Below are 14,476 nucleotides of genomic sequence, written 5' to 3' on the forward strand. Positions count from 1 at the left end.
TTTTAATTCTACTTTAATGTTTAAATTCTCTTTAAAACTTAATTCTATTCTATTTTGACATGTTGAAAATTTATCAACACTAACCTTACACATTCTAAAATTTCAGGTTCGACTATATCTGACTTGATCCACAATAAATTATTATTTTTTTCAATTAAACATATTATTTAATCATTTTATAATTTATAAACATACTAATAAAATAGAAAGGAAAAACAATTATTTGTACCCATAAACTTTACGAACGCTCACAAAAGTACCTATTAAAGAATAAAACTAACGTTGTATCCATCAAAGATGGATTCCGTACGACAAAAGTAGCCAAATCCTAAATTTATGTTGACTTTTTAATAAAATTCCAGAATTATCCCCACCATTATCTTCAACCCCTCCTCTCTTCTTTCCCAAATCTCAAATACTTCAATTGCCTAAAAACCCTAATCCCAATACCTAAAAACCCCAAATTATCATTTTCCTAACTCTAATCTCAATACCCATTTCAACAAATTTCAACCATCTCTTTATTCTTTTCATCAATTTTACCATCTCTTTCACCAACACGTGTTGATGGTGTATTGAGTTTGTGCTTCTACCATTGCCGCTGGCGGAGCCTTCTCTTCCTCATGCTATAACTTCTAGCTGAGAGCAGTTTTGGAAGAGGTAGTCTCCCGATGAGTTGGCACCGTAATCATGATGATGATCGGCGAAGGAGTGTCCACCGAGGAAGTTCTCCAGCTTGGGTTGTTGGTGATGATGGTGGTAGTTGTTGTCGACATTGTTATTGTTGTTGCATGAAGTTTCCAATAGCAGGTTTTGGTTGATGTAGTTATTCTCCTTCCAATCTATGATAATAAAGGAAAATTAAAAAAAAAAGAGTAATTTGTAATAATAATAGAGAAATTAAAAGAGAAAAGAAATTATTAAACCTTGATGAGTAGAAAGGTGATGATGATTGTTGAAGGGTTCTTGATAGATGGGAAACGGAGGAAGGTTGAGAGTAGTAGCGACATGAGTGGAAGGAGTGAGATCGAAGCAATTTCCATCATCAGCAGAGTTACATCATCTTGTGCAGTGGAATTGAATAGCCCAAAACGAGTTTGATGATGATGAGTAGTAGTAGTGTGTTGTTCTTGAGGGGAGAGAGAGAAATCCAGCAAGTTCATTAAAACCATAGAAGAAGAAAGGTTAAATTATTGAATAAAGAGAGGGTTGAAATTTGTTGAAAGGGGTATTGAGATTAGGGTTAGGAAAATGATAATTTTGGATTTTTAGGTATTGAGATTAGGGTTTTTAGGTAATGGAGGTGTTTGAGATTTGGGAAAGAAGAGAGGAGAGGTTGAAGATAATGGTGGGGATAATTCTGGAATTTTATTAAAAAGTCAACATAAATTTAGGATTTGGGTACTTTTGTCGTACGGAATCCATCTTTGATGGATACAACGTTAGTTTTCTTCTTTAATGGGTACTTTTGTCAGTGTTCGTAAAGTTCATGAGTACAAATGGTTATTTTTCCAAATAGAAAATACAAAATTAAGCTCATATTAAAATTAAAAGTAACAAAATCATAATAAAATTCATGTTAAAATTAAATTACAAAAGTGAGAAGATGTAAGTTTGATCTCTATTAACTTCATTGTATATGTATAATAATTTTTAATTACATATTATAATATATCATGTCCGCACTCACTCTACTTCGTTCTCAAACCAACTACGACTACTAATTAAGTTGTCAACTCTACTTGAACAGATTAGATTGAATACTCACACATAAAATTAGTATTGCCCGTCTTATATGAAACCAATCACTTCATCATCACTCAATTTCCTGTGTCATCTTCAGCATCAATCAATTGAGTTTACCTGCTTTCCAAATTTTTCTTGTTTTATTTGTGCAAATGGTGTTGGATAATTTATGTATATAAAATATCAACAATGTTAGGGAATTAAGAGGGTATCAGCCAAAAATCAGTCAAATGTCTCTGGGTGAATCTAAAACTTCTATATAGATGGTGCTTATGCTAGGTATTAGGATGTTTCTTTTCTTTGTAAATTGGATGGTTCTGAATCTATTTTTTTATTTATCATATTTTAGGCATTTGGAGAGGGAAAGAAGGTGAAGAGACGGAAGCTAATTGAATCAGTTTTCGTGATTCACGTTGCAATGATATTGAACGTATCTCCTCCTAATTTGAATGTGGTGAAACATTTAATAACCAATATTTTAAATCATAAATAAATAAGTTAATATATATGAATGTTTCTTCTGCTAAGTATTAGAATGTTTCTTTTTCATACTAAATGGATGTTTTTTTATATATTTTTTGAATATTTTTGTATTGCAAATGTGAATATCTTTATTTTTTAAGAATTTCATAGTTTTTTAAGAATTCCTCTCCTTCGTTCTTTCCTTTCCAAAGTTTGATGAAAGCTTCTCCTCCGAATTCGAATCCAAACCCGAGTTTCTTGACTTGGAACGAACAATGGCTGTTCCTGGTTGTGATTATGCTTCTTTCAAGGTGAAGGACCTTCCAAATCTGATTCTGTTTCGTCGATAAGGTGAAATCTATACACTATTTCTCAGTCTGTGCCAGAAAGCCTCTTTGGTTGATGGTATCATAGTGAATACCTTCAATGATTTGGAACCAGAGGCCATGAGAGCTTTACACAACGATTCTTATCCTTTTCGTTCTATTTTTTTCGGTTGGATCCATCGTTGCTCAACCCAACCAAAACCAAAATGAGAAGATTCATGAATGTGTTGCATGGTTGAACCATCAGCCATCAAAATCTGTGTTGTATATATGTTTCGGGAGTGGTGGAACACTCTCTCAAGAGCAAGTGAATGAGATAGCATTTGGATTGGAATTGAATGGACACAAATTCTTGTGGAGGTTCTTAGAGGTGGGTAGGTTAATGTGAAAGAGAAGAGGAAGGTTTTTATAAGCTTTAATTAGGTTTACTTAATTACACAAAAATAACTCTCTGCATACTAAAACGAATTACATGTAAATTTTAAATTCCTTTAATAGGTCCAAATTCGAAGCCAATGAGTAATAGTTCAAATGGCATATTCTTCTAATACTCAACTAAGAAGCTGCAAGTTCGAGTCTCCTATCTTTTTCGTAAAAAAAAAAAAAAAAAAAAAAAAAAAAATCCAAATTCGAAATAGGACATACGTTCAATATATGATACCAGTGGTGTTTCTCTCATTTAAATGTTCCCTTTCAGTGTGCTATGTTTTTGTCTAACTGAAATGAAAACCTCTATTAGCCTGTGTTGACCATGCATGACCATTTCTTCAGCTTGTCATCCAAAAAAAAAATGTTTTGCCTTTACTTATTAGCTTACCACATGCATGCACTGATCACTCTCCACATTTAATCACATGAATCTTTAAAAAGGTAGCACAGTTTAATGTATCTCACCTCATGCGATGTTCAACAAAAGGTGGTTTTACAATTTATCTTAATGCAACTATGATTGATTGATTCTACGAATTAAACAAATAACTTTAAAGGTCAAATGCATTCTTTATTCCTAAAAAAATATTTGCAATCATTTTCCAAATTGTTTTACCACTGCTGCTGCCGTATGCAAGGGCTGATGAAGCTGGAGTCAAGTTCCTAAGATCTATTGTTGTTTCATTTTTGTTGTTCTTGGGCCGTTAAGCCCGTTTCCCATTTAAAAAAAAAAAGGAGCATAGCATCAATTAACAGTCTAAACAGAGAATGTAATTTGCTAGTCACAATACTAAATTCAAGTATCTTCTTCAGCAAAGGTTATTTCTACTAAATGGGATCAACTACATAGATTAAAGATGTTATTGTATCGTGTTTAACAATTTTGTTTTACGTCGGTTGTCGCAAGTCTAACACAACCTAGCATGATTTTAAGCGGATAAGTGAGCTGACCACTTGACCGATCCAAGTTGATTCAACCTCTAGTTATTTAAATTTAATGAAATGCCTTCATAATTCGTATACATTGATTTTGTATGTTCAGATCCACAAAAGGGTACGCGGATATTAGACAAGTGTGGTGCACGTGATAAATCATTGCAACGGATATCTCATAACATGGTGGAAATCCTGAAAGGATATCAATAATCTCCATGACTATAAAACAAACTCTTCCCCTGTCAAGATTATAATCCCTTGAATTTGTTACATATCTAGAAAATTGACTTGTGGCGATAAACATTCAACATTCACTAATAATTTTTAATTTAAGCTTAATATTGTAATTTGTAAATCTTTTATCTTTTTTTCGGTGGTTTAAGCTTAATATTGCAAAACTTAGAATAACAAAAGAGCTTGTTCAAACCCTGATTTTGTAAATAAATAATATGGTCACATGCATAATTGTTAAAATCGGATTAGATTGATTACTTTGACCGAAAAATCAGTGAATCAGATATTAAATTAGTCTGATCTAATATTTCAACTGTTAAAAAAAATTGGTGAAAATTGAATTAAATTAGTCAAAATCGATGTGAATGGAGTTAAATTGTAAGTCAACCTGCGCGCTGCGCGTACAGATTGTTAAAATTAACAAAAAAAACTCTTCTTTAGATCTTTTTGTATGTGCAGCATCTGTCTATCACTAGAACAAACTACATTTCATTACATTTAGTTTTTTTAAATAATGAATTAAATTATACTTTTAAAAATTATATTTATTAATTATAATTTAAACGGTTTAATGAGTAACTAACTAGTTGAACTAATAAACAAAAAAATGGGCTAATTACCTGCTTTAAGATATGGCTTGCCAATTATATATGTATTGTTTAATTATTTATTATAGTAATTATTAGTAAACTAGTCCCTCTGATTTGGGACTAAAGAAATATATAGTATAGTTCAAAAAACTTCGTGTGAATCAAAACTACTTTTTTTCTTAAATTCAAAATCAGATATAAGTCTTTTAGTTGTGTATAATTTTTTTGTTTTTGTTTCGTGAATTTAAGAAAGTCCGAAATAAGACAGAGAAAGTAAAGGAAATGATACAACCATATATTCTGTTTTAACTTTTAAACACAATGGAGTCTAATCAAATTCTTGTACAAATTCCAAATAAAATGGAACTTAAATTAAGTTCCTATATGCCAATATAGAGAGATTTAAACCTAGCTCTCTTTAGAACCCCCAAACTAAAGAACTCTAACCTAAGTTTACAAACCAAAACCTAAGCAAAACATAAACAAACTAATTCATTGTTTTTTCTTCTTAGTCTCTCTTGGTTTTTATCTTGTGACTTTTTCCTGAAATTCTCAACAATTCTGAAATTAGATTTGTTGTCCTTTAATTTCCTGTTGTTGCTACTAGTTCCAAAATCAATTCTTGTTTCTCTTGATTTGTACAAAGTGTGTTATCTTGATTCCTTCGTTCTCCTTGACAAGTGATAGATTTGAAATGTTATCATTTTTCTATTCTTTCTCATTAAGCTACAAATGATGGAATCATGTCCCTTGATCAGTAGTTAACATCCCCACATCGGCATGATATTTAACCAAAAAGTTAAAGGTCAATATAATATCTAAAAGTTCATACCGATAAACATAAGTTTTTGAAAAGTTTAAAAATGTAATAATAAAAAAATTTCAGATGTAGTTATTTTTATATAAAATTAATAGCTAAAATTATTAAATGATTTGACAAATTTAACTATATTATTATTTAATAATTTTCAACTATCAATTTTTTTTTGAAGACAATTACATGTGATATTTTACCATAAAAATGTATCTTTTTATAAATAATAAACAAATTTTGTATTTTGAAAATGACTTATACATTTGATTCGATTTTTTTAGAAATAATGTATAAGTATTTATAAGATATATGCAAAAAATTGAAATAAGATTTAATCACTAAACTCTTTTTTTATTTAAATTAATAATAAAAGACTCTTTGGCATAAATTTATCAAATTTTAAATAGAAAAATATATTATTTTCTAATTACGTTTGTGAAAAATTATATCACAATCTTTTTTTAAAGCCTTTTAAAACATATATCAAATATCTTATTTTTTTTCACATTATTAATATTTCAGGATTTACTGTTGTTTATATCTTCTAAGATTATGAATTTCAAAGTTCTTTTTAATAGTTTATCTAACCGAAATAACAAAATCAATCGGTAAATAGACCAAATTTCTATACTTGAACTTTTTGTCATATTTGATACATGGGCTATATTACATATCTAAGTATTTTTTCGTCTAAGTTTCATTTAAGTAGGTTCAACACCAACAAATAAAAACCACAGTCATTAAAAGAGCGTCACTACACGTGTTTTATCTTCTTCTTCTTTCAAATACACACATACGTCATCTTCTTCTTTCAAATTTACATATACCTCCTCCTCCTCCTCCTCCTCTTCTTCTTCTTCTCCTCTTTTATTATCGTCATCACCAACAACACCAATATTTTGCTAATAGATTATTTTTTCAATCGAATTGAATGGAATGCAATTACTAAATTGAATTGAATTGAATGGACGCAAGTGTTCTGAATCTGAATTGAATTGAATTGAATTCAATTGATAATCTCTAAATTGTAGACAGATGTGTTTCGAATTTGATTTTATATAATGGATTATATTTCGTTCATTCAGTACTATACAATTGTTTCACCATGAGTACGTGTTCGGTTCATTATGCAAAAAGCTATTTGAATTCGATTTTATATAATGGATTATGTTTCTTTCATTCAATATTATTCAATTGTTTCACCATGATTACGTGTTCGGTTCATTATGCAGAAAGCTGTTTGAATTTGATTTTATATAATAGATTATGTTTCGTTCATTCAGTACTATACAATAGTTTCACCATGAGTACATGTTCGGTTCATTATGAAGAAAGTTGTTTGAATTTGATTTTATATAATGGATTATGTTTCGTTCATTCAGTACTTTACAATTGTTTCACCATGAGTACGTGTTCGGTTCATTATGCAGAAAGCAATTTGAATTTGATTTTATATAATGGATTATGTTTCGTTCATTCAGTACTATACAATTGTTTCACCATGAGTACGTGTTCGGTTCATTATGTAGAAAGCTGTTCAAATTTGAATTTATATAATAGATAATGTTCCATTCATTTAGTACTATACAATTGTTTTATCATAATAACATGTTCGGTTCATTTCTGTTCTGCACAATTTAAAACTCTTCCTCCTCACCTTCTACTGCTTCTTCACCAGGGAGAGAATGAGGAAAAGACAAAAAAAATATAGCAGCAACAACAACAAAAGAATGACGATAAGGAGAAAACATGTGAAGAAGAATGAACGCGAAAAAAGGAGGAGGAGAATGAGGAGGAAGAGGAATGCGAAAGAAGAAGGCGAAGAAGAAGAAGACGCTCCGTGCGTAAACTGGCGTGGAAAGAAGCGCGGGAGAAGAAGAAGAAGAAGAAGAAGAAGAAGAAGAAGAAGAAGAAGAAGAAGAAGAAGAAGAAGAAGAAGAACAAGTTTAACATTTTTTAATAATCCAACACTCATGTTTATGATCACAATTAAGCTAATATAAATTCTAAACACAATAATATAATAACTTGAATTCATTACTCAGTTCCAAATGTGCTTTTTAATTAATTTTTTTATAACCCAACAAATGAGTCCCATATAAGATTTCTATCATTTAATTTCAGGTTAATAGTCAAATTCGTTATTGAAATATCACTCATTTTTTAAATTATTTCACAAATAAATTTTTTAATCATATTAGTTCTTAAAATATAAAACATAACACGTTAACCAATCATTTTGTGACACGTAGCATTAACCTACGATGTCATTATGCCACGTGGTACTTAACGTGACATGTCATCATCTAACTGACGGAAAGATCAATTTGATTTACGTTTTATCTTTCAAGGACTAATATAACAAAAAAAATAATTTGAGGACTAATTTTAAAAATGAGTGATCTTTCAAGAACGAATTTGACTATTAACCCTTTAATTTCATGTTTGTTGTTAGGATTACATCTCTAAAGTTGTTTTTGAGATTTATATTGTACATTAATTTAGTTTCTAAAATTTTAATTATACTATTATTGTCTCTAAGATTGATTTTCGGATATTAAAGTGGTCCATCAACTCTTTTTTTTATCGTGGCTTTGCAAATAAAATAATGAACTGACACTCTAATACGACGTTAGATACTAGTAAACCAATGTCGTATATTTTTTGTGTTTAATGAAAACGGATGTGATGTCATTTAGATATTTACATATATCAAAACGATGTCACATCTATTTTTATTAGACGAATAGAAAAGCAATATTATTTTATTAGTATTTAGTGTAATATTACATTACAAGAGATGCGCTACTTACCGGCGGTTTTTTTTATGATTGGCGGTGATTTTAAACCTCCGCAAAATCAAAAGCCGGCGGCTTACTAAACTGCCCTAGTTATGGGCGCGGGGATTATCCAGCAACCGTTGGTATAACCGCCGCTGAATCAATATTTTGTGGCCACGAATTTAGTGGCGGTTTTAAACCGCCACGATATATGAGTATTAGGATTTAGATGATTTTTACCGGCGGTTACAAACCGCCGCAATGTTCTTACGCTTTTTAATTTAGGACTGGTTGCGGCGGTTATAAAGCCACCGCTAATTTCAATACAAATTTAAAAAAAATTGGATTTTCCTTTTAAAAAATGCTGATTTTTTTTGTTTAATTTTAAAGATATATTTTTTAATAATATGAATCTTAATTTTTTCATCCATTAAATCTAAACTTGTGGCAAAAACAACAAAATTAACTGAAAAATAAAATAATATATTTATAAAAATATTAATATAGTAAATCTCTTGCTAAGAACTAATGAAGTAAAACCGCAAGCATAAGCCATGTGAAGCATGCTTAGTTACCCTCAATCAGATGCATCACACAGGCTTTATATATACCCTCCCATACTTTTATAACACATTATGAATCTAAATATGAACTAGGTGAGGTACTAATGATGCATGTATGTTACTTTTGTTAATTATATTTCTATCTCACTCCCAGGTACAACTAATAGCCAAGAACATTGTTCTTATTGGATACAATATGTAAATTTCCTATGTACAATGATGGAAACATAGGAAAAATGAAAGAAAACAGAAAATTTAAAGCTCAGAACTAAGACAAAATTACACACATATTACAATATTCGTGTGTTTTATGCTGTAGCCAAATAAGAAATGCAAACTTCATGTGGTAATAGAGCGAAAAGCAACCCCATCTCCTTGTTCTCTACACAAAACACACAATTGTTACTTTCCTTTCAACTTTAAGGTATAGCATAAATTTACCTTGCTCAAAAAAGTAATGAAAGCTAGAGACCATCAATTTTCTTTCTTGAAATACTTAAGCATCAATTTGACAAAATGACAACACAAGATATAATTAAACAGATTGAGAAGATATTTTCTTTCAAAAGTTACTATTTTTATTTTAACGTATTATAAAAGAAGTAAAAACAATTCGAGAAATGAAAATCGAATTGTATTGCTTGTCATATCAGATGCCAAGTTTTTTATTACACTCACGGATAAATAAGAGATGATAAAATCACTATCTAATGAAATGAATATCCTGGGTTGACAAAACCAAACACACAAGAAGCAAGATAAACGACACTGAAATTTTGAGAAATGAGCAAAGCATATACATTCTCCCTGGGAAACTTTTATCAGCAGTCTAAGCATTGCAGTGAAATGAAAAGTTGAAAACAATAACCCAACCTACCAACATTTGGAGTATCTGAAAGGCAAAGACTTGGATTTTTCCCTAGTTGTTGAAACCCATAAGCGACTGCCATGTACATTAAAGCCCTTGCGATATCCCCTCTAACCTTAGGTTAATTAGTCTAACTTTAGATGTATATCCAAAACAAAATTTGAATAAATATGTCCATATGAACTGACATCACAGGCTCACAGCTAATTGGAAAACAGACTGATTTAAGTACTTAATTCCCACCATATACCTATATGATCATCTTTTAACATCTGATGTTAGCTCCCCAGGTACCATTCGAATTACCGATGAACATCATTAGAACTATTTTAATAGAAATCCAATGTGTCCAACTAAAATGGCTAAGCTCAGGTGCTATAATTCTGAAGTGACAAGAGTATAGTGACATACGGGATATGACTGTACTGCCAAGCCATATCTCTTTTCAATTCATTGCAGGATTAGAAATTAGCTACAATTGGCTTGAAAAATACATAAAAGATTACCCTTGCAGGCAGTGCCCACCTCTGCTTGTCTGTTTCAGTGTCCAATGGAGCTTCTTTGTTTGCTGGACTCAAACATTTGTTTGAGCTAGTCATGCATTCACCATAATACTTATTTTCCCTTGATGAATTGACTGCAAGAAACTTGTAATATAAAATGAAATGGCAATATTGATTTTTTAAAATATCGAGCAGTGAATTTTCTTACCATTGACATCACAAGGACGAATATTGTGTAAATCAGTCAAAGCAGGACCTGCCATCAATCCATAAGAACGAGGCTATAAATGCTCCCCTGTAAAAGCTTTAATGTCAATGAGTGGATTGATCCCCCTCCCCCAAAAAAATACTCAACCAATAAATAAATAAATAAATCTTCTCGAGCACAAAAATTGCTAGCTATAAGGGCGCTTGATCAAAATGCATGTATATTTACCCTATGGTATTATCAAGAGAGAATAAGATAAGCTACAGAAAGCACTAAAGAGTGAAAAGACATTATTAAATGAAATTACAAAATGTTAAAATATAAAAGCAAAATAATCAAAGCAAGATAGAAATTCTCAATGTAATTGGTTCGAGGCATTAGGAAAGCATTAATTGTGGAAGATCACAAGAAGAAAACATTGGAAGCAAATAACAAAAAAACATAGAACTAGCTACTTTAACAATATTAGCCCATCAAAAAACTATATGGAAAATGAAAAATTTTCAACAATTATATGAAAAAATTTAGAAGCTGCTTATAACTTGATAATATATCACGATTGTTACAATGGAGTAGATAATGACATATAATCAAATATTGAAGAAAAAGAAAATTCAATTACCAAAGAAGCTAGTCAGAATCTTCGTCTTCATCAGAAGCAGGAATTCTTTGGAAGCGGACATATGGCCTAAAATTTAGATGTACACTTTTGTCTGGCACCATTGTTCTCTTCTGCTTAAGTGAAAAACCACATTCAGAAACTGAATCATACAAGATCCCCATGGCCATTTGCTTTCTATTGTTAGCATTTTTCTCCATAAACCTGCAAAAGAAAAAATATGTTGATTGAAAATTAACTAGCCAACAATCAATTCCAATACTTACTTTCCACAAGATGATCTAATCGATACCAATATAAAAGCACAAAAACATGCAAGTTGCCCACTATTATGATCAGCTAGGGTAGCCCCTAGAATATTATTTAATAAGCAACATATTTGATTGATATTCCCATGCCAAAACATCAATTAGCTTTCCCGTCACTGTATGAATAGATTTCATGAATAATGCAAAACAAAAAACAATAAATAAATTGAGATAAATCCAAATAAAGAAAATATTGAGAAACAATTTTCCATTCCTCTTAAGATGGCATGTGTGCTTATTTATTGCTTTTGATGTCTTACTAAGTATTAAATTTGCAGGATGAATTAGCCAACGGTCATCTTGCATATTATCTGAGTCATAACAAATAACTAATATTAATTTATTCAGCAAAAGAAAAAAATAGAGTAATTACCCAAATCAGTCCCCGAGGATTTTAAAAACGGACATTTTAGTCCCCAAAGAAAATTAATACACAGATTAATTCTTTAAGATTTGTTCCGGCGGACAAATTAATCCTCAGTCCAGTTTTCGGCGTGACTCATCAAGGGAGACTGCTGAGTTGGCACGTTCAGACGCACACGTGGCACTTAAGTGTCCACGTGTGCGAAAATGACAAAATAGTCCCTGCACATTGGTGAAGAATGACGTCGTTTTGATGTTCTCTCCCAAACCTCTCGTTGCAAATAAATTTGAAATTCTTCATTGCTGAAACTGTGTAATCATAAGCTCCATTGTAAACCCTATTTCAGCTGCAATGGCGATAAGCAAAGGAAGCACTTCTTCATGGAGCCGCCGAGGAGGAAGACATAGTGGATCTAATGGTAATAGTCTCAAACACGCTGAAAACAGCAAAGTAGAAAAAGTTGAATTTTCGAAAGGGCAACACCCAAAATGCCTGTGCGATTTGTATGCAATAATCTCCATTTCAAGGACTCCAGAGAATCCGATTAGACTTTTTTTTTGGATGCCCACTATATAAGGTAATCAATTTTAGGGATTCTACTAATTTATCTTGTACTATGAATGGTAATGAATAATGTCGTTGTGTGATAAATAGGAAAAACTACCGCATTGCAAGTTCTTTGCATGGGTTGATCAATTATTTGACATCAATTTGGATTATGATTGTTTGGAGGATGTTGCAATGGATGGTTGTGAGACTGCTGGTCATGTTTCACATATGTTTGCTGCTAACATTGCTGGTTTGGAGCATAAAGTGATGGAATTGCAAAGTAGAGTTGACATGTTAGAAATTCATCAAAATGTAGTCCCAGAAATTGAGTGGAAGACGAGATGTTTTAATGTAGTGTTTGTTATTATCATGTGTGCATTGTTGGTTTTGGTCATGGGAGTTGGAATTGCTTCTTTGTAACTGGTATATAAGCATTGATTCAGTTCAAGGTGTGAATCACATTTGCATTCTATTTTCTTTGTGAATTGAATCAAAGTTAGATAAAACAAAATATTTACAACATATTAGTGTTTATAGGTCTAACAAAAAATTAAAAGTATGACCATTATAAAATCATTACAAAATCATAAGTATCTAAAATATTATTCAAACATAATTACTTGAACAAATATGTCCTTTGTAGAAGCTGAAAACTAATTTTTAGCATTCTATCAATTCCCTTCTTTGGTTCACAAACAAGACTTATTTAACTTTATTATGCTTTTTGGTAAAAGCTCCCCTGCCAACACGTCACAATCATCTTTCTCAGAGTATTTAATAGTTTCTTATACTAGAATAATCACAAAAGTGGGGTGGTATGTTATTTGGCAAATAAAAAACATAATACCAAAGCAATTAGTAAATAACATAAGTGGTGTTTTCATAGATTTGTTTCCTGGATTTAGTTTATAAATTCATATACACATTTGATGTGATATATCAAACTCTGAAGATACTTGAAGAAAAATTAACAATAAAACAGCAGCAATACTTGCAATACCAAATATGTTGCTCTAACAACTTTAAAACATAATAGCTACTTAAACCAGCAAAGACAACATTCATGCATACACCAGTCTAAACATGATTCAAAAACAAAAGAGAGTTTTGTCCGAAACAATCTCTCATCTAATGGAGCATTAACAGTATTTCAAGTTTCTTCATAACCAAAAAAAGATTAAACTAAGACATCAAAATAGCCAAATCATTTGTCCTTAGTTTGCAGTTTTTCATCACTTCTTTCTCGGATGCTTGAAACCAGGATTTGGGATAAACTGGAACATCCTCGATGCAGTCCCCTCACTTGCAGCTGTAACAGTTTCTGCTGAGACTCCATGAGTGGTTCCAGGTGGTGGAATAGGAGGGGGTGTGCTAGAATGGATTGTTGCAGGATGATGAGGCCTAATGATAGGTTGCTTGGCCCTTATACTTGGTAGATTAGATGCTCCATAGTTACTTGCAACTTGACACAATGTATTTGAGACAGTGTTCTACAAGGATTAAACAAAGTAATGTTAGCATAACTATCGGACTAGCAGCACAATGTGAATACTTAGTAATCCTTTCACTCACAACATTAGTCACGAAATCAGGTGAATTTGTTGCTGCCTGAGTCGGAAGGGAATGCTCAACCACAGTCTAAAACAGGAAAAAAAATACATACATAAAATAGTCCTTCAACTATTTTAAAAATTCACAATATAGTCCCCCATAGATTTTTAAAATACCCAGTGTAGTCCCTATTGAGTATTACTAAATCCTATTTAGTCCCTTCAAGAGATATGCAACAATATGCTTGGTCGTGGTTACTACCTGCACTTGAGGTGCTGACTGAGAGATATGGATCTCTTCTGCTGGTTGGGTTGGGGTTCCAGAATTTGCTCCAACTTTTGTTGTTCTTTTGTTCGGATTAGTTGGTTTTCTAATTGTTGCTGCTGGAGGACCTTTGCAAGTCTTGAAATTGTGACCAGTCTCTCCGCACTTGCTACACGTAACTCGAAATGTTTTCGTAACCTTATTGTTATCGGTTCTACTAGTTTCTTTCTCAGATTGATCTTTTCTCCTCCTCTTTATTAGTCGACCTACTGGCCTCTTTAGCTTTGGAGGAATTGGATTCAGGTAATTTATTTTCTCCCAATACTCCTCAGAGTTAACAGGCTGGATGCAGTGTTGGTATG

Source organism: Arachis ipaensis, chromosome B3 (genome assembly GCF_059453495.1).
Source record: "Arachis ipaensis isolate K30076 ecotype BB chromosome B3, ASM5945349v1, whole genome shotgun sequence".
Taxonomy (NCBI): domain Eukaryota; kingdom Viridiplantae; phylum Streptophyta; class Magnoliopsida; order Fabales; family Fabaceae; genus Arachis; species Arachis ipaensis.